The sequence below is a fragment of the Haliaeetus albicilla genome, chromosome 10 (assembly GCF_947461875.1).
Source record: "Haliaeetus albicilla chromosome 10, bHalAlb1.1, whole genome shotgun sequence".
NCBI classification, from domain to species: domain Eukaryota; kingdom Metazoa; phylum Chordata; class Aves; order Accipitriformes; family Accipitridae; genus Haliaeetus; species Haliaeetus albicilla.
The window spans coordinates 39,410,585-39,436,593 of record NC_091492.1 but is presented as its reverse complement, the minus strand read 5'-3'; the positions used below and the strand labels follow the sequence as shown (position 1 = coordinate 39,436,593).

Below are 26,009 nucleotides of genomic sequence, written 5' to 3'. Positions count from 1 at the left end.
TAATATTTTTTATTAAAGCAGGGCAAATTTATGATTTGAATATTATAATTTTGCTGGGAGAATGATGTAAGTTATGTATATGACATTTCTTTTTTAAATGTTAGGAGTTTACCAGAACAACTTTGCCAGTCTAGATGTACTCGCAAACTCTTCTAGTGTGAACAGGACCTAAGATTCATTATTTATAGGAAAATTTCCCTCACATGGTATAGTGATTCATGGCTCTTATTTCTGTGCAAGAAAAATAATGTTGCTACATTGTGTTTTACACTAAAATATTTCATTATTATAATTCATTGATGCTACTGCTCTGCTGATAATATCAGTACTGGAAGTAATATTATTTACAGGAATCAGGCGCTTTCTGCACTGTATTATGTTAGTCTTATTGTGGGGAAAAAATGCCTGCATTCTGTCTATGTCTGAAAGTCTCCATTGCTATCTCCTGCAGAAGTGTATCAGTAACAAATCACGTTTATAAAATTAGCAGTGTAGGGAGAAATCATAGCTATTTGATCAGGGCTGCAGATTCAACAATGCAACTAGTATTGTAGTATGGCCAAAAGGAAGAAGACGCTAGAAAAAATGTAAAATATAAATAGGTTAAACCCATTACTGAGGTAAAAGGAAAATGATAACTCATTGTTACTTCAAAAAAGCTGTAGTAAGTTCCACACACAAATGCAACAGCGAGGAAAAGAGAAAGGCGGCACCGGGAAAGCAGCAGTAAATAAACGCACAGTACCGAGAGCAATTGAGTGATGGAAAAAGGGGAATGCAAACAGTAGATAAATTCCATGGAAGTACACAAAGTGTTTCGTCTCCTGTTACCCTCGATCGCATCGTTCTAACACGTCTGTGCCTCGCTCCCTCTACTTCATCAGCTCCCCCAACGCGCGCCCTGCGAAATTAATCACGAACATCACGATCCCGACGGAGCCATGAACTGCACTACTGCAGAAAACATGGAACCGCTACCCAAGCCCGAGCGGATCAAGGCGGCTGTGCGGACAGCCGCAGCCTACGCGGTACGAGGCAAGGGCGCACGGCTGTGCGCGCCCGTTATGTAAGGCAGGAGTGCCGTGCAGCCTGCGAGACGAGGCCGAGAGCCCCGAAAGCCCCGAACCCGCCCGTCCCCGGCCAGCTCCGCGGGAGGCGGGGGGGGATCGCGGGGGCCGCAAGGGCCCGGAGCCGCCGCCGGCCCCGGGAGCCGCCCGCCCGCCGGCCGCGCCGCCGCTTCCCCGCCCGCGGTACCCCCCGCCGTTGGCTTGGAAACGGGCTGGCAGCCTCCGCCTCCTCCTCCAGAGCCAGCCCCGCGCTCCCCCTGCCCCGGCTTCCCGGCGAGATCGCCGAGCACCTCCCCGTCTCCCGCGGGGGGCCACCGGCCGAGCGTTGCCATTAGCGCCTCGGGGGAAAAAAAAAAAAAAATCGCGGTTTCTGGGGAGAAGATGAGAAAGGGCAGGTTTTTTCTCCTGCTTGGGCTGCGGGGCTAGCGTCTGCAGTCATGGTGTGTCTGCTCGCTGCAAATCATAGATGCTGATGTGAAAAGGGGCCAAAGCAGAGAGGAGACGCGTCAGTGGATGCGAGCGTTTGTACTGATGGATTGAGGAGGTGGAGGCTGCCTGCCTGCCTGGTGCTGAAGAGGTGAGTGAAATATTCTGCATTTCTTTCTCTCTTAAATCAGTTTAGCGATGAACATTTCCCTCTCTGTGTATTTCCCAAATAAAAAGGGACTTGTAAAGCAAGAAGAGAAAGATGTCGTTTTGAAACAGTAAGCTATGCTTTTGCCGGATGAAAGAAAAGATGAATGTCACCGTCAGGTAGAAATATTTCGCGGTGTGTAGAGAAAAAATAGTAAGGGGAGGCAGGCTGCTGATACAGTGAAAATGACCTTCTCAAGGGATACTGGCCTTCTATCAGCTGCTGCTTCAGCTTGATGCCTTTTTCACAAAATTAAGTCATCTCCCTTTCCTAGCCTGGATTGTAACCCATTAATATCCAATACCTGACCCTTACTAAGATCCATTGCGTTCTCTTAATGATTCAGAAAGGTAATCCATTAGATTCCGCCTGTTGGGAGAAGAACCTCCACGCTATGTAGCACCTCCTCCCAGGGAAATGCAGGCTGGCTAACGTTCCATCGGAAAAGACTCCTAGCTGCCGAATTTCTGTAATAAATCCTCCCTGTAACAGTTGCATCTGCTCATTCTAAGGATGCGTGGCTCTGCGGAGCTCGGACACTCTACCTCTTCGTGTGTGCCCGTGCATGTGAAGGAACGAGGAGGTTTTGTTATATTAATCGGCACCTGTGGACGGCTCCCATCTGCAGTTGTGAACCACAAATTTTTTGGTATCTTTGCATCTGCATTTTGGGTGAGTGATTCATACACAAAACCCCCAACCCTTCAATGTTAGCCGAGAGAGCTACAGACAAATATATGTCAGTTTAATTTCTGCTAAGAGTACCGATCTGATCTGGTTTTGGCTGTTTCACTGTAGAAGCTGTTTAACGTGTGTTCTTGCGGTATTTATTCTGGAGGCTACTGACATATCTCGACAACGTTTTCCTTTGCAAGATTTGAGGAAAAATTCACTAGTTTTCCCTTCAGCATTTCTTTATATCCATTTACTGTTACTCTTACACCCACAATTTGATTTTTATTGTGGCTCCGTATTTCGCGCCATTGTGGGTCACACCCTTCGGGTGGCCATCAGAATTTCATCTACAAAGGTTGCAACAGCAGGTCAGGCAGAAAAACACGGTACTGTGAACATTGACTTGTGGATCATGAACGAGTAAAAATGAGCGTGTATTTTGTACTTTCTTAGGGGAAATTGTTTCTGACTTTATGGATATAGATGTTTAAAGTCTGAGCTGATGGCTTAGGTGCTGTTATAGGCAGAAATAGTCACTTTTCTTCAACAGGGCACAGAATGGCTAGCTGAAGAGATACAGCTCTGCAGAACAGAGAGCTTTTTGCCATTAACTTGGCTGTCTCCATCAAATCATTTGGTTGGAAGCTACCATGCAAAAAACACAGATCCCTGCCCTTGGATAGAGGACATGATTACAGGATAGGCCTATGTTGTACAGAAGAATGAAGTGCCAGTCTTCAAGAAGCCAGTGACGGGTACAATCAAAAGAAAACATCCTAGTTATATGGCATATTTAGGAGAAAATCTCATGATCTCCCATTACCAAAGCACTGACTTGCATTTTCAAAGAAGAATCCCACTTCTGTGTGCATATGCATGCTTGTAAGAAAAGAAAACCAGTGTAAATTCTGTGTAGGGCCGTGGAGATTTCCTTCTGACAAAGGACCTTACAGAGATGAATAAACTCCACGTGCTACATAAAGAATGCTACACCTCCGTCTGAGGATTATGTGCTTGTCACTTCATTGACCACTGATGAACAGAGTTGAATGACTCTTCTGGAGGTGTTACCCTGAATTTAGTAAGCCTCCAGTACAGCTCAGTGTTTCAGCTACAGGCCTTGGCTTTGAATTTAACTACGATAATCTAAAAATAACCAGCCAGGTAGTTCTGAAGGACTGAAGTGAAAGTGTTCTGGTTGTCTCAGTTCAGATTACATACTGATGGAATAAGGTACACTAAGTTTTAAGAAACCTAGACAGAACCAGGAAACAGAAATGTGTCCCTTCTTCTTAAGGAATCTACCTGCTAAGTGGTGGGGAAGGGGATAAGTAGAGGGATAAGGATAACAGAAAATTCAGTAGACAATAAAAGCTTAAATCCTTAAATGGTGAAGTCAGCTATTCCTCTCCAGCTTAAGCAGATAAGGATTTTGACAGCAGATAGAGTCTTGGTTGATATGCAGTGGTGAGGCAATATAAGGGAAGGATGTCTTTTTCTCTCTCCCCCTCCATGAATTAAAGACAAATACCCCCAATTCCTTTGGGTTAAATCACAGTAATTCCCCTTATTTCAGAAGAGATTGTCCAGATTTATGTAACTGAAAATGAGAGTTGAATCTGATTATTTCTGTGTAAAGTTTTGGTCCTGCTTTCACAGGAGCCACTGGAAGTTTTGTCACTAATTTCAGTGGGAGAGAGCCGAGGCCCAAGATGAGCACGCATAGTTTCAGGTTCTCCCATGCCCTCTAGGAACAACAATGTTGAACAGTTTTATGAGGTCACAGTCTCAATGACAAATTCAGTAACTCTACTTGCATCACAAACTCTGATTTGTAAATTATCAGTGATTTTAATCATATTATTTTTACTAAGAAAATTGTAGTGGTATTCCCACAAATGCTGTTAAGGCTGACGTTGCACACCTTCGGCAGTAACAGCTTATTATGCAAAAAATTAACTATTTCATTTTATCTAGGAGAACTTTTAAATGAAAGCCCTTCAAAATGAAAATACTGGTATACTTAAATACAATTGTATTATTTCTACTTGGTGAGAAAAATTGTCCTCTTTTTAATAAAAAATAGGGCTAAGTTTTGTTCCTTGTGATCCCCGAAGTATCCAGAATAAATCCACATCAATTAATAGTTACAACAGATTCCCTTCAGTCTACTTGAGAGGAGAATTTGACTTACACTGTATGTTATATTCAAAGTTCACCTTTTTATTGACCTTTCCAGAATCTAAGAGTGGTGATTAAGAAGTCCAAATTTCAACTACCATATTGACGAAAGAATAATCACAAAAGGGAAAAACTAGACTGATCTGAAAGAACTAAAATTGACCCTTTTCTCAAAGTCCCCCGGCAATTTAAGGTATGTGGAATATACAACGTGACAGAGAAGGGCTAAATTCAGCTTTTATTTGTTCTGTTATTAATCTGGACTTGATACAGAATAGCAATTTAAGTTCTTTTAGCTTCATGCCAGTGTAATCAAGGACAGAATTTAACTCTTGAAATGAAAGCTACAGAGAAAATACTCTTTTCTTTCAACTGTTGCTTTTCAGTAACACTGAAGGACATTGGTAAAGTAGGATGGAAGGAACAGATTATTGATGTGGGCCGTTATTTCTATGTTACCTGGACTTCAAACATTTGTTACTATTAAACATATTTAAAATCACAGCTAACAAAACACATGGCAAAATTTCAGAAGGCAACAGCTTTCCATGTGTTTTTTAACTTTTGTAGCTCAGAGCATTATCTATGGTTCAGCAGAAACTCAGCTCTCCCCAGAATCCCATTTTATTATTTAGTATTGGACATCCAACGTATTGTCAGAGAACACAGTTTTACCCAACAAATCCTATTTTCCTCTGCCCTTGTTTTCTCTTTAAGCCCCTTATACCAGAGGGCTGTTTGTCCCCTGGATTGCTAAGTCATCACATCAAAAAGACATGTGTGATAACATTTCCAGACAATTCTATGTTACAAAAATCACCCGTGAAATTACCGGTGATCATGTTGGCCAACAGAAAAACATAAAGAGGCAAATCTGAAAAACTGAATTCCAATTCTAAGTATTCATTTTGCCCACATACATGAATGATAATGACCAGAAAGCAAATAAGAATTTCTTAGGAACTGCAACTTGTTAATCTGATATTTTCACAGTACATTTATTAAATAGTAATTCCCTGGACTTGGCAGTTGGGAGGAATTATTGCCATTGCTTTTAGATACCTATAACATGGACAGGTATGTATGGAGTAGTTGTGAAGGCTTCTCTTATAGCTGATGGAGAGAAAAAGAGATTCCTACAATGCAATTAATCAGACCAGTTTTTGACCACTCTCTTTGTCCGAGATGAACGTACCTCTGGAAATGACTATTTCTCGCCACTGCCTACAAAGGAAGCACTGAGTGACTAGCTCAGAGGTAGCCACCTACGTGCATATGCTAAATCTGGACAGATGACTCTCACTGTCTATACTGTAATGTTTAACCAATCTTAACTAGTTAATTATGAAGATATTTTCATGGTTCACCACAAATATTTGTAAGTAATAATACAGATGCTACTCCCTACCTACCAACCCTGTTTTCTTTGATAGTAACTAGGCTAGCACGCTGGTTTCTTCCTCGAACTGTACCTTAACAATGCTATTATATTGTGGAGGAAAGAATTCACTGAAATGGTACAAGTGATCCAACTGTTTTATCCAGTTTTTCCTAGTACTCCAGGCAGTATTCTAGCATACATTCCCAGTGTGTTTCTACCCTTATTTTGTGCACCTGCTTTCTATGTTTTCAAACCTTACCGAGACAATGTGAAATAACTACCGTTATTTTCACAAAATGCATCAACGCAAATACAATTAGAGAGCATATCAAGTGTTGATGCACAAATACAGTTGACACAGTTGTATTGTGGAAGGAAAAAACACAATTCAACTGAATTGTAATCAATTCAGATGAAAGTGTCATGGCATAGTAACAAAAACACAGCTGGATGTTTAGCTCGGGGTGGGGGCTTGCTGTTTAGATGGGGTATGCACCTGGTTATTATACTTCTTCCTTTAAAAGAGAAATATATCTATGATTCAAAAGGATACTTACGTATTATCTAAGGGAACACCTTTCTGAAAATAATACAATTTGAGTTATTATGTAGGGTTTTTTTTAAATAAAAAGTTTCTTCTCTGGATATTTACCAGCCCAAGTCATAGAATCTAAATATTTGGAATGTATTAACAAAATATGATTTCATTTGGATATATAATATGCATTTATACATACATGTGAATTAGAGTGGTTTTTTTTCAGTTTGGATGTCTTATGAGGAAAGAAAGTCTAGGATATTAGCTGTTGACTTCCCTAGTGTTTATGCTATGGGAGAGGGTTCAAACCAATACTACATAAAAGTTTTTTCTGTATCATTTAAAGCATGAAAATCCATTAGTAAATTAACACATATTACGCTAACCAAATCCATTCCAAACTAAAATATACCAGAATAAACACTGTTGCACTGGAGCATCTCTGTACTGCCACCGAGTTGATAGTGTCCCACAAAATACCTTTGTTGCAACTGGGTCTTGGCAGGAAGGTTTTCCCTCGAGATGCCTTTCTGTGCCTGGGCTTTTACATTTGGCAGAGTCAGGGTGCTATAATAGAAGCCATTTTGTAACGGGCAGATATTTATATATTCTTACAGTTGCTAAGAACCTATTGAGCTTTCATTTTGTATTGCTCAGTGATGGTAGAATCTCACCTTAATCAGTCATTTCAGAGACATGTTTTTAACCTCTTTTTCAATCCATTTATGTCCATGAGCAGATAAATTTACCTTAATTTGTAATTCAGTGACATTTATGTTGGTATTTGAAATTCTAAGGCTAGCCTACTTCAAATTTGAACAATTGTTCTATTATCATATTGTTTCTGTACCCTGACTAGATGTGCATAAGTCCTCTGATTATGTTTCCTGCTGTGAATGTTCCCAAAAGTAAACCTGAACTTTGCCTCATGACTGTGATTACATAGGTGTGTCAAGTTTGCTTTTTGCAAGCGTGCTCACAGGAAGAAATAGAATACTGAAGACATTAATTTTTTTAAGCTACAGGAACAAATTCTTGGCTACTAATTTCAACAATGTATTAAGTCAAGGGATTAGTGATTGTCATTTTAAACGTGGCAAGATTTTAGGCTGATGTGTACATCAGTGCATCTTATTATATCAGTACAATATTCTTTGATTTCACAGGTCAAGTAAATATATAGTGGTCTAAACAAATGAAAGTATCAGGTATCAACATAAACAAGAGGTAGGAATCAGTGACTTTTAACACCGCAGATTACAGTTCTCCATTTTCCCCAAGAGGACTGTTTGTACACTTTAGGCTTGAACAGTGCAATTCTATGTAACAGAAGTTAAAACACTGATAAAGGAATAACCTACCACATAGACAAAGAAGTGAATTACTGGTTTGGTTATAGTCCTGTTCTCTGCCAGCGCAAGCAGGTTATCAACTAAAATTAAATGTTTACAGAGGATATTACCCTGGTCTGTGATGAGAGAAGCCTCTCTCCTTGTTGTGTTGTTGGTCTAGCAACTCTACCTTTTTTCCCACTTCTGCAGTCAAGGAAACCGAGAACAGCCAGTGATATTGTGGCCTCTTGGGATCATACCTGGAAACTGTTCTAATTCATGCTGAGATTTAGGCAGCTCCAACCTGGCTCTATAATGAAGGCTGGATCACAAAAAAACATTTCTCCCTATTCAGATCTTAAACTTCAGATCCCCTATTCGGATCAAGACTAGGAGTGTCCAAGTTTCTCTGTATTTTTGACTAATTCATGTTGTTGAACAGTATCATGTTCTGATACTGGAAAGCAATGAACCTCAAGTAGAAAATACTGCAATATCCTAATTTGGAAGTCATTTAGGCATGATAATTTTTGTAAGAATTGATCTGAAAGAAAAAGGTGATGCCTATTATAGCAAAAGTATGCTTTAAAGGGAAAGTTGGGCACACAGTCACATGGAATTCCGGGAGTACCCTTAAGTACTGTGGACTTAATTAACAAATGATGGGAGAACTTCTCAGTGAGCAGGACAATTACCTTCCTTCTTACTTCTCTGAGTAGTTCTACTAATAATATTATCTTACTTTGAGAGGATTTCAGCCAAGTGAAATTCAAGTGAGTACAAAGACAGTCAGGTACTTTCTCATGATCCTGTAATCTATATTGCTTCTATACTTTTCCACCAGTCTTTCATAAGAATCAAATGGAAAAGGCTGGCCAAATAGAAGTTTATAGTACTCCACAAAAAAGGACCTATAAGATAGACAAGGAATTAACAATTACCCAGTATCACCTACAGGACTTCCTTTCAAGTACAGGAAAAAACCTTGCTCAAGAAAATATCTGTATTTAGATGTTTAAAAAGTAATTTTAGTTGGTATTATCAGGGCAGTGGCCAATTGAAAAAGGCAAGAATTCTTGTTCCTTTCCATTAATGGGAAAGCACAGGTCATTGTCCATGAAAACCAACAGAGTTCCCATTCCATATCCAGCCTGTAAGTCTGAGCTAAAGAGTTTTTATTAGGCTAGAGATGCCTTCCTACATTATTCTGACTAGGATTACCCAAATGAGCTGACTGGAGACAAGTGATAAATTTGGTTGTCAGAATCAAGAAAGGCTAAATTTGATTAAAATCCTGAGAAGTCTTGCTGATGGTAGGACTTGTTATTCCTCACTGAAAATAACTTGGGAGTGAGAGAATTGAGACCCTTTCCTTCTTCTTGCTGTAAAATTATTATTGGTAACATTGTCTTTTGATCACAACTAATAAAAATAGTATTAAAAGTGTACCACCTTATATGGATAGCAAAATATTATAGAATAACACTAGGCAAATATCTTAATTATTTCAAAAAGTATTTTTTAAAATAAAGTTTGAACTTGCTTTGTCTATGTTTGCATTTGGTTTCTACATCTCAGAGTAAATGATATATGGAATGTACACAGTCCCCAGAAATTAACCTGGTTTCATCTACTTTGTGATGAAACATGAAAATATTAGCAGAGAGAATTTTGAATGTATTACTGTCTTGATAAAATACAGTATTTGGGTATCTTCATACAGTATCTTATTCTTGGTGTTGCATTTCTCCAAATATGGGTAGTCTGTGATTAATCAAAGCTTATCTATATGACTGTAACTTTGGATTTTGGATACTTTATGTTTTCAAGATTTATCTATCAAGAATTTTTCACAGACCTCATCAAAAGCTTACATAAACAAGTCAATTCAAGAAAATAATGAAGTGCTTGTAAACATTTTTTTAAAGGAGGCCAGATGGAATGCTGTCAATCTATGCAGCACTGTTCTTATTCAGCTATGAGATATGATATGCAAATGGAATTTTTCTTAGACATGTTTATTATCTGTCTTTACTTACGTTGCGAAGAAGATTTGTATTTGGTGGAGTTACATTAAAAGCATGTCAATCTCATTGTTTACTTGGTGTCTGCATATGTTTTGTCGGAATCATCAGTTATAGATTCCATATTTTATAGGATGTAATTTAAAATGACACATTTTTTCAGAGTTATCTAGTTATACAAACCATATGAAATACTATTTTTCACTACAAATGATTTCTTCAACTTGTATTAGGATTGGTCAGAGACAAGTGGAGATCAACAGAATGTGAACAGTAGAAGGTCAAGATTAAAAGATTACAGAAAATAATGCAGGCATGCAAAAGTTCTAGGATTTGGCTCTTCCTTTTAACTTTTATAAAAGCCTTTAAAAATTTCACCCTTATGGTTAAGCTCCCTCCTGCAACCAACATAAAAGATGGGAAAGGACATTTAAAATTATTTTTGTACAGGCCACCCATTTACACCACTTCATGGCAGACACAAGAATCTGAAATACAAAAGAAAATTGTACCTCATTCTTAAGAGCTGGGAAAAAAAAAGCTCTCAGAATAGTCAAGAAGATGCAATCAGTATTATGATGACAATCTACTGTCTTGTTCTGCTATTTCTATGCCATCCCTGTGCCTCTAAAAGAGCAAAAATACTTAAAACTTTTACTGGATGTTTCCCTAATGCATGGAGTCTTCATCAGGCAAAGAGATGACACAAACTGCTTTATTCCTCCTGAAGTATTTGGTGCAAAATATACTTGGGAAAAGGAGACTGCTAGTAAGCGTGTATGTCAGTGGCATTGCATCTTAATGAGATTGCTACCAGCTGGAAAAAATTGAAACAAAATTCAAATTGCTTTAAGGTGGGTTGGGCTGAAAGCAAAGTCAGCTGTGAGCTTTTTAACTATTGCCTTCACTTGCGCTTTTGGTAGAGATGGGAAGATACCTTACCAGGCATTTTCCTAGAGTTGTGAGTCAAGAAATTTTATGTGCCTTGTTTTCTGGAATGTCTGTAGCTTTGTAGGTTGATATTAGATAATGAGTTATTCTGTTATTACTAGGATGCATCCTGTGGGGAATTTTTCAGCCTTGCAACAAGTAAGATGCAACAACTGTTTAAATGGCATTAGGAGGCAGTACCCTTGTCATCTTTTCTTAGTTACAATACTGACTCCAATACCTCAATTTAAAAGTCTTGAGGTGTGCTGTGAATGAACCAAAACATAACAAAACCTATGCTTTTAAGCACAATTATCCTGAAAGGCTACAAGTAGTTATCAGGCAAGAAATGGTATGATATTTAACCAGTGGTATCTGAGAACAGATCACTGAAAATGCAGAACCCCTCACCTCACCTCTGCTAGCTGTATAATCTGAGTGGTCTCAGAGGTGTCCCCATAGTCTTTTAACAAAGTTTTCAAGATAAATTATTGTTCTGCTATGCATTGTGGATATTGGCCCCCACTTGGTAAATCTGCTTTGTGAGTTTAGGGTGAATTTGGAAGCTGGAATCCATACAGCTGCCATAGCTTTTGCACTGTTTTGACCTAATATGCCTTGCTGAGAAATTCATGTATGACCTTTCCACTGAGGTATGGCTGCATTCTGAGTAACCTCCACCATATATATTACTTCTTATCCCAGATCTGTGCCTGTTTCTCATAATTCTTTTTACAACAGTATCAAAAGGAGATTTTTAGTGAGCAAAAAGAAATATAATGGTAAGTCATCAGCTTTTTTCTTGCATAGCTCGTGTGTGTGAAATGCAGACTGCTAAGCAGAATAGTTAGGAATCCGTGGCTTCTTATCAGTGGTAAAATTTCAGCTTTACCTGCCATCTTAATAGTAGGATACAGTGTTACCATAAGTAATTTTTTCTGGTAATATGAGAAATGAATAACTAAGGATCCATTGCTGAATAATGAATAAACTAAAGGCTCAATTAGCACCTTTCAGCTTTAAGATAAATTTAGTGCCACAGCTATTTGAGGCAAGAAGAGATGTCACTGAGAGTAAAAAGAACAAAAGAGCAACCATTTGAAATGCTGCTGTTAAACCTGTACTGTGTGGTTATTGTCATACGTTTGTCTGGTTTGTGAAACTCTCACTTAAGCTATTAGGACTGCCTCATGCAGAAAAACCTGCAAAATTTGTTCTTATTACTATTAACAGTAGCAGCAGATCATGTATGTAGCATCATAAATCAACCTATCAGTTCTCAATATTTGATTCAAGAGCCTACTTCAAACAAAATGAATGAAATGATAAGGGTCACGAAATGGTGAGCTAACTAATTAGGTACCTTAAGAGAAGGACAAAAGGGAAACTTTTCTGACCTCAGCACAGGAGAACTTGTACAATATGATAGACAGAATTTAAGGTCTAAAGAACAAGTAAAAATGCTGTCACAGGTTTTAGTAAAAATATAGAAACTGTGGTTGCATGGCTAGGGAGTTTGCAGGACTATAGGGAATAAAAAAATTGTAATTGAGGAAAAAAATCTGAATGCTGAAAATGTCCTTACATACAATGCAAACTTGAATAGGAGTAATAATTACCCACCTCCCCCTTGCCCTCTACGTGCATACGTATACACACAAAGGTACTAGCAGTGTTGATAGAACACCAAAAGAATTGTCAGTATGTGTTATAAAATTTGGACTGCTAATACTACTAGTAGTACTACAGCTACTAATACTACTACAACTGCTAATACTAGTAGTAGTACTACAGCTACCAGTGCACAGCTGAAAAATAACAAAAGATCAAGAAAAAACATCATTGGATTTTGGTTTATCTCTAATAACAAAAATAAATCCATCTATCATTTATATGTTTTGGGTTTGGGGAAAATAACTATTTACAAACTTGCTTGAGGCTGAAAAATAACAACTTTGCCCAGCCAGTCTAAATCACGATACTCCTACGTTATTGTAAATACCTAGATTGAAAATCCATGCAAGCTTCCTCAAAAGACGGACTTACATTTAGCCGCTCATTTTGTTACCTATGCATTTTTAAAGTAATGAATATTAACCAATATACAATACCTACTCTTTTATTATTGTTATAGACAAAAAATCTATTCTTGGAATGATATGAAAGCAATCCATGACACTGACAAAATCTGTATATCCCTATGAATATGTGAAGCCATCCTGACTAGGTTTTGTCATAGTATGACTCAAAATCTGTGTGGTCAAATTTGGCTTCTGTTCTTATAAGGTTGACTAGACCTATGAACAAATATACATAGTGAATACCAACAGACGCCACCTTGGAACATGTGCATATAGGGAAGAAATTAATCCTAAAACACAATGATACTGGTCATGCTTCAGTATCTAATGGTAATACAGTAATGATGAGATCATGTAAGAATGGGGAGCTGAAAGTCACACTATTCAATTTCATATCTATACTTACAAAAGTTTTCAGCTGTAGATATTCATATATAAGAAGAGTATAAATCGTGCACTAAATACTAAATTTTCATCTGTAAAATGGTCTGTTGCTGGCAGTTAGGTATCCCCTTTGCAATGTTTTTAAACACATTATGTTTACTTTCATCCTGTTCAAAACCAGATACAGGCTTGTTTCAAAACCTACTGAAGTCAAGTAAAAGACTTGCTTTTATCATAAGTGGATCACAACCATAGCACTTTACAGGGTTTGGGTGTTTTTATTCTTATTTTTCCCTTAAACAATGACAGTGATAGTTATTCTGCTGAGGAAGAACTATGAATATTCTCACACCAAAGTGTTGCTTATCATAGGCTGCCGTTTCACCACAACTACTTAAGTGGAGTTCCTTTAGCTCATGTTGCAATCTCATTTAGTGCCAAGTAGAAATATCCTTGATCTCAGGAGAAAAAACAAGTTTGAATAAGAGGAAAAACCTAACATTATTTAAGAAACTTAAACTCTTCAGAGCATGAGTGGTGAAAAACACACTGAGAATATTGGTAGAGATGCTTACACTGCTGCACTAACTGCATTCTCCAGATAAATTAGGCCTTCAGTATCTTCAGACAGTTAAACTTGCACCTTCTCTCAGTTCATCCACAACTAACTTGCTTATTAAGAGACATTTTAAAAGTCTGATTAAAGGAATTTAACCACTCCAGTGTTCTTTAATGTTCAATGTGTGTTCAACATAACAAGCTTCTCATAATCCCTAGTTAGGAGCCTGCATGAAGCGACTCAGATCCCTCTGGCTTGCGGTGGTGGGTGTGTAACTGCAGTAACTGCAGCTGGGCTGTAAGGAAGGTGTGATCATCCCTCCAGAGAGAGGGAATTGGAAAGCAGAGGCTGACAAGAAATCCTAGTAGCTGCTAAACCTTGAAAGGGATGTTAGGTTCTTTATGGTAGCAGCAATTCGTGGGTTTGTTTTGTTTTGTTTTGTGTGGTGGTTTTGTTTGTTTGTTTTTTAGAGGGGGGGTATTGGTGGAGGAGAAATGGTAGCTAAAGAAGTTGATGCATCAGGATACCAAGGCCTTTTTGCTTTATTGTGAGTGAAAAAACTTACTTTAGGTCTGTATAGAACTTCATCTAGAGGGCAAAATGTTGTAAAAAAAAAAGTATTAGCTTGGCTTTTGAAACCAGGAGCTAATTAGCCATTGTACAATGCTGTACTTAAATGTTTCTGGTTGCAGAGTTATGTTTTGTGAAGTAGAAGTATATCTGGTTTTTGGACTTGGCCCAAAGCAATTTCGTATCAAAACCAGAACACGGATAATTTCCTTCATATTCAGCTTATATATATATTAAAAAAAGGTCCTTTGAATTAGAGAGTAACTACGACAATGGCTCAGCTGTCTGAGGTGTACCTGCTGAAGCTCTTGCATACAGCAGGATTGTAAGACTGTCAAAGCTTCTGAATTTCAAAAGAAAAACAGAATGAGACCAGGCGTAGGCTGCAGCTGTAATCTGTGCTTGGTAGCATACAAGTCCTCTCCCATGAGTCACACTTTAGAGAACACTGTGGATTCTGTTTAGCCTCTTGGGATTTTTTACCCCCCCCCCCCCCCCCCCCCCAGGCTGCAGTCTAATACTTCTTCTATTCCCCATGTCCCCTTCTGTGGATAAAATAATGTTTGAGTTGTTAAGATGGAGCCTAGGAAATCCACAGTTCTGATGTAGATACCTTCTGATAGAGTTCATATGATTAATTTTATATGTGGCCCAAGGCTGGAAATTGCTCTCTACCCTACCTACCAAATTCATCCCTGATAACAGCCCTGCGTTTTACGCTGATATCCACACTCTTTCTTCCTTTCTTTCTCTTGTTGTATTAGGAACAGCATTTTAATCCATGTTTATGTCTTGTGAGGCTGATAACTTCAGCAGGTTTGTCAGGTTTTCTTTGTCCTTCCCTAGATTAGACCATCATGAGAATTACTTGAATTTCTTTCACAGTCCTGTTTTCCTCTCCCCTTTTCCATTTTGACCAGCTCTTTGATGCTCTTCCTGCATCACGGTGCTCTTTCCTCTCTTGTTTTCTTTGAGCTGCTGTCTCTGAACTCCCTTATGCTGTTCTCTCTTCACATGAATCTCCTATATTCCTTTTTTGACTTTATCTCATGTTGATAACTTGCTGCTCCTGCATACTCATTCAACCTATGTCTGTTTTTCTGTTTTTCCATTCACTAAGGTTCTTTTGATTTGTTCTCTGTGAAACATTATTCATTCTCTGTTGCTTAGTTCCCAACTTTAATTATCACATCGCCAGTCCACTCCTCCCATGCTCTCGCTCAGCCTTTCTGTGAATTCAATGTTCATTACTTCTGCTGAAACTGTTTCCCGTATTTTGCTTTCCTCCTTCCAAAACCTTTTGCTCTACCTCTTGTTGCAAGGCCTGTCTTGCCAACTTCCAGCCCTAATTCACTCTCAACAATGTCTTTTCTCTAGCAAAACCATTCTGGTGGAAATCTGATGACCCAGACCACTTCTTCCACCATGGATTTATTCTCTCACCCCTGCGCCCCCCCCCCCCCGCCAGGTATAACTACATTGCATATGTGCAGACCCATCTTTACAGCTTCTGAGTCAGTCCTTTCCCTGGCCTTTTTCCTTCTCTATATAGATTTCTGCCGATTTCTGCCAATGTGATATAGTAAGATGTGCCCATCTGCTTTTCTCAGTTCATCTTCCCTTCCTCTGTTGCTATCCCTTCCCTTTTCTTTTCATGGATACAGAAGTTTCTCGGTTCCTCTGGTTTATATACCCTTTCAGCTTACCCTAGAAATCTTACCTAGCTTCTGTGACTTCAGTCTCTCATTCTTTGCCTTAATTTTTGCCTCTCCTCTGGTTCTTTCCCTTAAAACACACAAGCAGAATGACTGTGATTTATTTCTGTATACAATCTCAAAGATGCTTTCTTATCCATCACCACAGATAAAACTCGTTTATTGTTTCCATGGTTCCTATTTACTGGAGCATCTTCTCCTTGCCTCTTGCCTGGCCTTGAGCTTCAAGCTTTGAATCTTCACTGGCTGCTTTTCCTTATCACATTAAACAAACTTTTTGTCTTCAGACACTGTTATCTGCACCCAGGCTCTCAGGTTCTTACTATAGAGATTCTGATTTTGACCTCTGATTAGCTCATATCTGTCACTGGAACAGTCTAAACCAAACATGTTTTTGCTCTGTTATGTGACCTTTTATGCACAGGAAGAGAAACTTCCTTTTACAAGGCTACATTGTTATCCTGTTTCAAATCCTTCTTTAACTTTCTTTTGCTATGATAACTACCAAAATTTCCTTATGCTTTCATAAGGTATTGTGTGCAATAAGGTCGAATGAGTTGACAGGAAATTTGCCACTATATTCATGACCAAACCTAATGTTTACCAGTTTTTTTTATATATAATAAAGTGATCTCCTTAAACTCTGTAAGACCCATGAAACAGCAACCCTGTGGTATGTGAGTCTTAGCTCATGAGTCAGCCGCATAAGAACTATGGTAACACTGATGATAAAAGCTAAACAGCAACTCTAATGAAGACATAACCTACACTACTGTCATCACCTGAGGTGCTTACAAAACACTGAGTGGGTACTGCGTTTTGTTTGTTGTTTTATTACAAATTTTTAAATGAGTCTGATATTTGTATGTCCCTAAAGCAGATGCTATGCGTGGTGTTTCTCCTTGCCCTTGTCTAGCAGCCAGGATTTTCTGCACACCCACTGTTAGACCCACTGTAATATTCTTGTAATATTTCATTTTTTACGGAAATCTAAAGGTCACCTCTAAAATGACTGCTGTGGCAGATTCTGGTCTTAGTTAAATCACTATTAAGCACAGGCAACTCCATACGCAGGCACTGACACTACTCTGAATTTTCAGCGATGCAACTCGGAATAGAACTGTTGTATTTTTGGCTCTATTCAAGAATCAGTCAGTATTAAGTTGATGGTTGCGTTGATGCTTCTTTTCACTGTTTGACAGTAGTTTGTGGATGTTGCTAAACCAGGTCATGATTCAGATACCTACCAAATATTTAGGTATTAATGCTTTATAGGATTTATGTTTCCAACTTACTTCAGAAGTGGGGTGTGCATAGTTAAAAGAAAGTAACTAGTAGATTCTTGTATTCTACTGTGGTCTGGATCTTAGCTGAGCTGGTGAAAACTTCAATGCCACTAACTAAAGATCAAAACCTATCTTTATAAAAGCAGGGGTTGAATGTTTATAAAGAATACTTTGTTTTCAATATAGGTACTTATGTTTCTCTAAAACTTGGATCAAGTCTATATGCTAAATTTTGACCTGGTGATATACTTAGCTAGACGACACCACTAACTAGCATAACTTGTATTTCGATACTGCTGAAGTATGTTGGATGTTTTCCAAACAATAGACAAAGATATGATGTTTAAACCTATGAATATAATATCTCACTGCAGAAAATTTTTTCTATTCTGTATCAGTTACATCTAGATTACACACTGATAGGTCTATGACTACATGTAATAGCAGCAAGTTATTTTCTTTGGGTTCTCCACTATTTCCTCGTAAAAATTCCTTCTGCCATGTATCCATAGGTGGCAATTCTAATAGCTGAGCTCAGGTTTTACACCACAGATCTGAGTGTTTCTATAAAATCACAGTAAGAATCAGCAGATGAGAACCTAATGAACCTACCAACTATCTTTCTGGAAAGTACGCTGGCAGCAGTTTTCTATTGGGCTGGTAACAGTCAGTGCTGGTGATAATAAGGAGCTCATGGTACGGCATCAGTTCTGGTCAATGCCCTTCTCATCCCCTGCCCTAGACTGAGGATTTCTGAATTAATTTTTTTTACCACTGTCCTTATACCTTCTTTGGTAACCTTAACTATCCCTAACATGCACACATACCTGCCTACATGTATGTGATGTTTTGGTTTGTAATTACTTGATTTGACTTTCCTTTAAGAACCCCCTTCTTACTCAGCAGCTTCCATTATTCTGTGTTCGTTATTGTGTGTGTGGTCCTGATCTGGATATGTAATGTACTTTAGCTAGACTGTGCTATCAATATGAATTTCTTGACTGACACTGCTATTACTCTCATTTTTTAATCTATTGCACAGACATTAATTCATTTCATGGATCTACCTTGGGGAGTTAGTGTAGAGGTTAGGCCTTATTTCTTAAATAGAGATCAAGATGGATCAAGTGAAAAAAGATTACTATTTCAATATTTGAATATATACAACACAGCTACCATTGAGGCTGATGATACTTGAAAACTCAGTGTGTTTCCTGATCACAAACAGTATCTCAAACTGGGCATCTAAGAAATGAAAATCACAAGCAGAGATAATCTTTGAAAAGAGGGGCTTAAGGGAGTTAATTAACATCACAAAGAACCACCATGACAAAGAGGAGTAGAATTCAGTAGTGTCCAGCCAAACATTTAACTAACTTAAATCATGACACTTCTTTCCTCAGTCATCTGACTAATAGAATATGCATTTTAACAGCATTAACAAATAAACCACAAAAGACAACAGCTTTCTCTACTATGTTTTCTTGTTTGATTATTAGATCTGGCCCATCCTTTGTTTTGGATGGATTACAGTGCCTTAATATATAAGTAAAAGTTTTGTCATAACTTGTACATACAACTTCTGAGTATTTGAATATTAACCCTTAATATCTTTCTAAAATATCTTAAAATTTTCCAAATGATTTTTTTTCAAACAAAACAATCTTAATACTATCACAAGAGGTCATATTGATATCTGTACAGCTCATCTGTCAAGTTGAAGCTTAGATTCAATAAAAAGGGTGAAAAACACCAATAATAGGTTGTTACCCTATATGTGGAAAGATAGAGGGAATATCAGGGATTTCCACAAATACTTGCAGGCAGAAAGTTGTCAGGTTTGGTAACTTTGGTTTATGCTTCTGGCTCTGGAGAGACAGGTGTTCTAGAGGATACAGATTTTTTCTGATTTTCCTTAATATAAAATCCTTTCTTTCCCTTTTCTTTTCCCTTGGTCTAAGCCTCTAGACCAGCAAGTCCAATTACTCTTGTCCAGTAAGTGCTTTCTTGAAATGGAACCTTTCCCTACTCTAGCTAGAACTAAAATTTTTCAAAGTCTCTAAGTTAAACTTCCTGTTTTGTGAGAATGGCAAATGCACATCCACACCATAAAGATCATCTTCTGTTGAATTTCATGTCCTTGGCTCAAAGTCTGAAGGTATAGCAGGATTTTAAAGAAAAGTTCTCAGTTTCTTTTGATGTGGATGAAACATTTTATTTTTCAGAAGTGCCCAAACCATTTTTTATATGAAAAATTTCCCCAGACATTTATTTAAAGATATCTGATGGAGATATTTTCAATGTAAGTACTTTCCCAAGGCTTTAAGCAATGGAAAACAGCAACATAAGTAATATTGTCAGCCAACTGCAACAAAAAGTTGTACTATCAACTAAGAGGTTGCATTAAGAAAAAAAATTAATCTAGTCTTTTTTCTTCCGTTGACAGATTTTTTCCTTCCTCTTCTTTCAAATTTCAGTGACTGTCTAAAAAGAATGTTAATAATGTCTGTGGCCACAGTTTTAAATCAACTTTAATATGTAATAAATGCACTTTAATGACCATACATTAAACAGTAAACTAACTTCTGTGAAATTATTTCAACCTTGCGTTTATACTGCATGCATGTCTGGGACTCTTTCTGGCTGCTTTCCTGGATTCAAAAATCTGAACCAATTTCTCCATTCCTTATTAGCCTCAGTTCTTCTTTAAAAAAAAAAAAAAAAAAAAAAAAAAAGCGATGCCTGCTTAGTAGAACGCTTGACTTTTCAGTAAACTGCCTTGGGTATTTCCCAATATATCATACTCCCTCATGTCTTTTTCTCTTTTGTTATTAGTGTAAGAAGTGATTGAAAGTTAAAACCTGCAAAAATAAGGTTTTGTTAAAGTAGTGGAATCCACTGTGGATGTGTGTAATCATTAGAAACTGAGTACATTAGGTTAGCTTACACTCCTAAGTCTTAACATGTGTGCTGTGCTGCTACTTGCTAGATTTGCTTGCATTTGCTTTTACATGGGTAAGTGCTCAAACAGGCAGGTCCACTACCTCCTAAAACCTCCTAAACTTTCAGATAAGTAAAGAGAAAGAAGAAGCAATCAGAACCAATAAGCTGGGAAAGTATAGCTTGGGTAAGGTTTTGTTTTCTTCCTCTGGTAGTATATGTTCTGTAATACTGAATAGAATATCAGTCCTGAATTAATCAAGATTGCTAGCAATTATAGCTAAAACTGCTGTAGAAAGTTTGCTGCAACCTTTTGAACGTCATTTTACTTTCTTAAATTAGGTACTATTGGGGAAAAATTGCATGTATCATCTGGCTACTAGGATGGAAATACTGTAAAGAGCCAAATAAGATTAGGCTCCTAAAGCTCTGTGTGTGCAGGCTGGTGGTGGTGAAGCTATGTTATTAGGCTACTGGTATCACTTGCCTTTGAGGGAGAATATAGCTTTGTGCCTACGATGTCAGCTGAAATTCCTGCTGTTAGCAGCATACTGCATGCACAGTCTCTATATTGACTGTGATAGCAATAGCCATTGGCTTTATTCTTGGCCTAGGAGCCAGTTCTTTTCAATAAACTCTTGGAGGGCGAACATCTTTCAAGGCAGATTCTGTAACTAACTCTGCATTCCATGGTAACGTGCCAGTAGCTAATGCAACAAGAGACAATACTCAGATCTTTCCTTAGGGAAATTTTTACAATTGAATTGTGGTGTTGTAGTGTCATTCTCCTTCCTCACCCCGCCCATTACTTGGGAACATGCTGAGAAAAGGGATAAGTGTTTATGATTACAAACACACAGATCAGTTTGAGCAAGACAGAAGTGATGGGTAGGGGCAAAGAGCAAGCCTAGATATGAAAGCAACAATAATGACTGGTTTTATTGGCTATAAAAGTATGGACAGAAGCTTGTGCTAGTACTAAACAGGCTGCTTAGTTAAATGGGCTTCAACAGATTTATATAATAAACGAGTGCAAAATTTTGCTCAAGTATCCTTCCCACTCCAAGAATGAACTTTTTAGCATTACTTCTTTGATAACTGAAATAGATCACTGTTAGCTCAGGATTTGGGGCATGAAAATTTTATCTTGTGGGAAGAACTACCCATATTAGTCATGACAAGATAGCCCATATATATCATCAGATTTAAACAAATATATTTTCTTAACATTTTGAGCAGCTTCAATTGTCAGGAGAAGGCAGATGTATTAGCTTAGATGCACATATGCAGTATAATCTGGTGATTCAAAGAATAAAATTTATTGAAACAAAGTTTAGAGAGAAACATGCACAGTGAAAGGAAGCAATAGGGCTTTCCATTAGAGTAACTGTAAAGACTTTTATCTAATTAGAAACTTAGAGCCATGAAGCACTTTTAATATGAAATCTGACCTAAAAAACCAGAACAAATTCTAAACTGCCTTATTTTCTGAGTGTGTTCCAAGAACAAAAAGTAAAACTGGTGAGAGGAAGTTCATCTCTATGTAGCCAGGACAGTAAAACGTAGTGACGTAATGGTTTGTAAAGTTATTCTTTTTCTGAACTTTAAAAAGTAGCAACTGTGAACATGGAAGATGCTTTTCAGTTTATGTGGGCAAACTTATTTAAATAAATCAAACTTTCTTACTGTAGTGAACTATTTGGAAATAGTATCTACTACTCTGCTTTACAAAGCAATAATATAATCACCTCATTGTATTCCTACTTGAAACAGTGATATCCATATATCATTGCAATATATGCATTAGGAGTGACTAGGAGCCAAAAAAAAGGAAATTCAGTAGTGTAAAACTCATTTACACAGTGTTTACATACTCCTGGTCTTCCCTACAATAAGGAGGTGCTACTCCGTCCTTTTCTGTGTTAAACATATTAATGAATGGCTAGCAGAATAGTTGATATGTAAAACACCGTGTGATATGAATGATGCATCTGAATGTGTTGTGGAAATGTGCAATAGGAAATACTCTACAGAATGTACAGGCTGTCTGAAAAGAATAATTTTTTCTTGAAAGTGTCTTTCTACCAAACTGTTTGTCATAAGCGATTTTTGAGGCTGATAACATAAAGTTTAAAAAAGATCTGCTTATCTTATATGGGCATAAAATCTCCAGATTCACCATAAGTACTGATGCATTTTGGAAGGAGTATGTATCCTCTTGATTCTGGTGTCTCGCAAGCCTCTTTTTTTCAGGATGAAGCTTGAATAAAGAGAGGAGAGGGAGTACCATATGTGCTTCTTGCAATATTTTTCATCTTTAATCACAGAGATGCACAGAAAATGTCACAAAAATTCAACCAATGATCTTATTAATGACATGAAAATGAAGCCTCCGTTAATGAGGACTTAAAGGAAAACCAGTTTTAAATGTTCTGAACATGTCAGAATAAGCATGATTAAGGAGCCAACTTTAATTTTTATATAATTAAAATAAGAAATTGGCCTGATATCTAATACAGTAATTTCATTCTCTCTGTGTGGCTGGGAAGTTACTCATTAAGAAACAGCTTCCTCAACTCTTATTCTTCATCTTCTATGACCATTGGAAAAAGCCAATTATTTGAAGAAAGTATAACTCCTCATTTTGGAGGGTTTTCCTTTCCACATCTCTGATGCATTAGAGTAAGTAAAGTTGTGCTAATTACAATTCTATTAATATGTATGCTATTATTTTAATTATCTGCTGATTAATCTGTTCTTCATGTGCTAATATCCTGATGTGCAAAGGGAAGTAAGACAAATATAGCTGATATTAAGACTCTTTTGTAGAATTTTAAACCAGGTGATAACAATACACAGTGCATTTGGGGCAAAGGATTCAGACATCTTTAAATTTAAGGTATCCAAAATGCTTAAATTACAAGCCTGTTCATACACTGTGGTTCATACAGGCTAAGATGACAGATAAGCACTCCGAACTGTCACATAGAGGTGACTCGCTGTACTGATTGGATAACTAGTTTAGAACAACTGAGAATAAGATTGTCATGGTTAGTTTCTGGAATCGGTTACTGTAGAAGTCCTGTTCTAGTTAATTAATTTCATGCATGTGGATTTGGGATGGATTTACAGGCAGGTGTTAGAGCATGGAGATTAAAGAGTGTAGTGAGAATGCGGGTTTAAATAGGAGCAAGAAAGAAGAGTGGAAGTAGAAATACTGTATGGGAGGTCTTCAGAACTGAGAAAAAGCTGCTGTTATGAAAATGTGTATGTTAATAGTGTTCTGGGAGTCTAAGGAAAGACAGGAATGAGTGGGATATCAAAGCACATTTTAATTGGTATACTTCATATACTGGTTTTTTGAGTGTTTGCTTTTTTGTGGTCAGAGTTCCAATTTTGCAATTGTTTGCAACATCTATTCACCTTCTTCTGACTAAAATGTAATGCTCTCCTCAATACACCGGTACCAATCCTGACCTATACTGACTTATCCTGGTAGTCATGAATTGTATCCAGGTCTACATTAGTTCAACTATATGTATCTCCCTTAAGCAGGGTTAGAGTTAGGAAGGGATATCAAGATAAATATAGAATCAGTAAAAGTATTTAAGAGTGAGTGATTGCAAGTTCAACCGTCCCAGGCTAACATCTCAGGAAGCTTCAGGAATGAATATGTAAAACTGTCATCCATTGACTCTGTCCAGTCTCTATACCTTTTTCTCTGATGTTAAGGGATTAACAATGATTGTTGTAATTGTTTGTCCCTCCATACGTGCACGTTTCACATTCCCAGATACCTTCACATCTTTGTATTGGAAACTGCTGAAAAGGGATCCAGTGTGTTGCAAGAACCTGCCTAATGCCAAGATGCTGTTACAGAACTGTAGAGCCCAGAGATGCATACCAGACTTGGGTCTCAAAGCAGACACATACACTCTACCTTTCCACTTGTCAGCCCATCATAAATTAGAAGAGAACTGTAAGTGACTTTAAACATGTTCAGAGAGAAAGCTATACAAAATACAGAAACTAAGATTAGGATAGCCCACTGTGACAAAGAATATACACATAACAGAATAGTTAATACCTCTTGCAAAACAGAAGAGTCTGAGATCATTACATTTGTTTCTACCATCTGAGGAATGAAATCCTAGATATATAATTTATTTCCCCCCTTCTACCCTCCCAAATAAATGTTCTAAGAATGATGGTTTTTCATGTAAATGTGAGATGCTAAGAATCTCAAAAAACTGAGCTTTATTCTTTATTTTAACCATATAACCCTTCTTCAGTACTGCAGCTGATGTAATTGTCCTTATCTGTATCTGTGAAGCCTCCGTCTTGAAGTTTTTATGCTGTGCCATATCTCAGTTAACATTATCTAAAGGTTAGCTAAAACTATTATTTGACATAATTAACTTCTACTATAGTCACAGCTACTGAGAAGGTAAAGCAAGATCTCACTGAAATCCCTGGCTGATAATGACTTTGGCAAGGCAAAAACCAAGAGTTAAAATTCTCAACGATAAAACAGTGTCTTACAAAACATGTACTATTAAATGTATATGCATTAATAAATACATGTTGCACACTAAAATAGAAGTCATGTAAATAGAAGTGCATATTTTTCAACCAGAGCAGTGCGGCTAAGTAGGAATGAGACCCACCCCATCCTGCTGTATATCTATGTAAGTGAATCTTATCCTATGATATAGGTGATGTGGGGAAAGGAAAAATACATACTGGTAAATCCAGTGCTCCATTTCAAATACTTAATTACAGATTACTATTTTGGAGTGCTGAAATATCCTTTGTTCACTAAAGTTTCTGCTGTGATGCTTAAGAAAGAGAGAAAGTACAGTACATGAGGTTGCAAGTAGTTGTAGTTCAGTTTCTTTTCTCACAAAAGCTAGAGGTTCAACATCTGGCTTGGATTATTCTGTCCCTCTCCTAGTAGTGTGGAACCATCCTCTTCAATATGTATTTTAGTGCTTTGTCACAGCTACATTGAAACGCTAGCAAGTTTGTGCAGGAAAAACTTCCAAAGATTTCTAGGGCAACTTTGAAAATGGAATCTGGGAGACTTAGTCTTATTAAAATGTAGTAGAAGTTATATTTCTTTAGTAAGCTCTGAAATTTTTCTTAGTTTGTAAAAATACTCACTGAAGACCCTCTAGACAGAAGTAAACAGACAGCAAGATAGGTGCCAAAGTGAGCTGGGGCCAGCATACGGCGAGGAAGCCATGACATCTGTGATTCTGCTGCCCACTGTGCTCAGAGCTCAGTGGGAGCAGCAAGGCCTTCCTAGAAAAGAGGCAAGTTATCACCAATCAGCTATTAGTAATGTGTTTTCCCTCTGTGAGAGGTAACTGCTTCCTGCTGTTGCCTTCTGCAGAGTTCCAACTAGCAGGCTTAACCCCTAATTTGGAAAAGAATAATTGCTCCAATGGTCACTGAAAAGCTGTCAGCCCTTGCTTGGGATGGCATTTCCTGTGATTTTTGTATGCAACATTCACCTTGTAGTCACTGTAAGCTTTTACTGCATCTCAGAATTTCCCGTATTAAAAATGGAAGAGAGGAGGCTTAATAACACTTAGCTTGGCTATGGAAAGAAGCTTACAAAGTTGTTGTAGCAGTGCATCACTATTGATTAAGCAAGATGCAGGTAGTACGTTTAAGAGTACTGTTCTCCAGGGGGCAAAGAAGATCTGTT

At 37.7% G+C, this 26,009-nt stretch overlaps 2 protein-coding genes across 4 annotated transcripts in view; one reads left to right on the top strand and one right to left on the bottom strand.

The window, feature by feature from the left end:
* The window catches only part of RSPH14 (radial spoke head 14 homolog), a 105,406-nt gene that overhangs the window by 17,786 nt on the left and 61,611 nt on the right, over nt 1-26,009 (bottom strand). The window lies entirely within an intron of this gene.
* The window catches only part of GNAZ (G protein subunit alpha z), a 75,122-nt gene continuing 50,532 nt past the window's right edge, over nt 1,420-26,009 (top strand). The window contains exons 1-2 of one of the 3 annotated variants that reach the window (XM_069795154.1): nt 1,420-1,644; nt 4,616-4,750. The gene's annotated coding sequence lies outside the window, so the exon portion shown is untranslated. Of the gene's footprint in view, nt 1,645-2,213; nt 2,374-4,615; nt 4,751-26,009 lie in introns of all 3 variants that reach the window. The other 2 variants (XM_069795155.1, XM_009919353.2) reach the window with 2 other exon arrangements.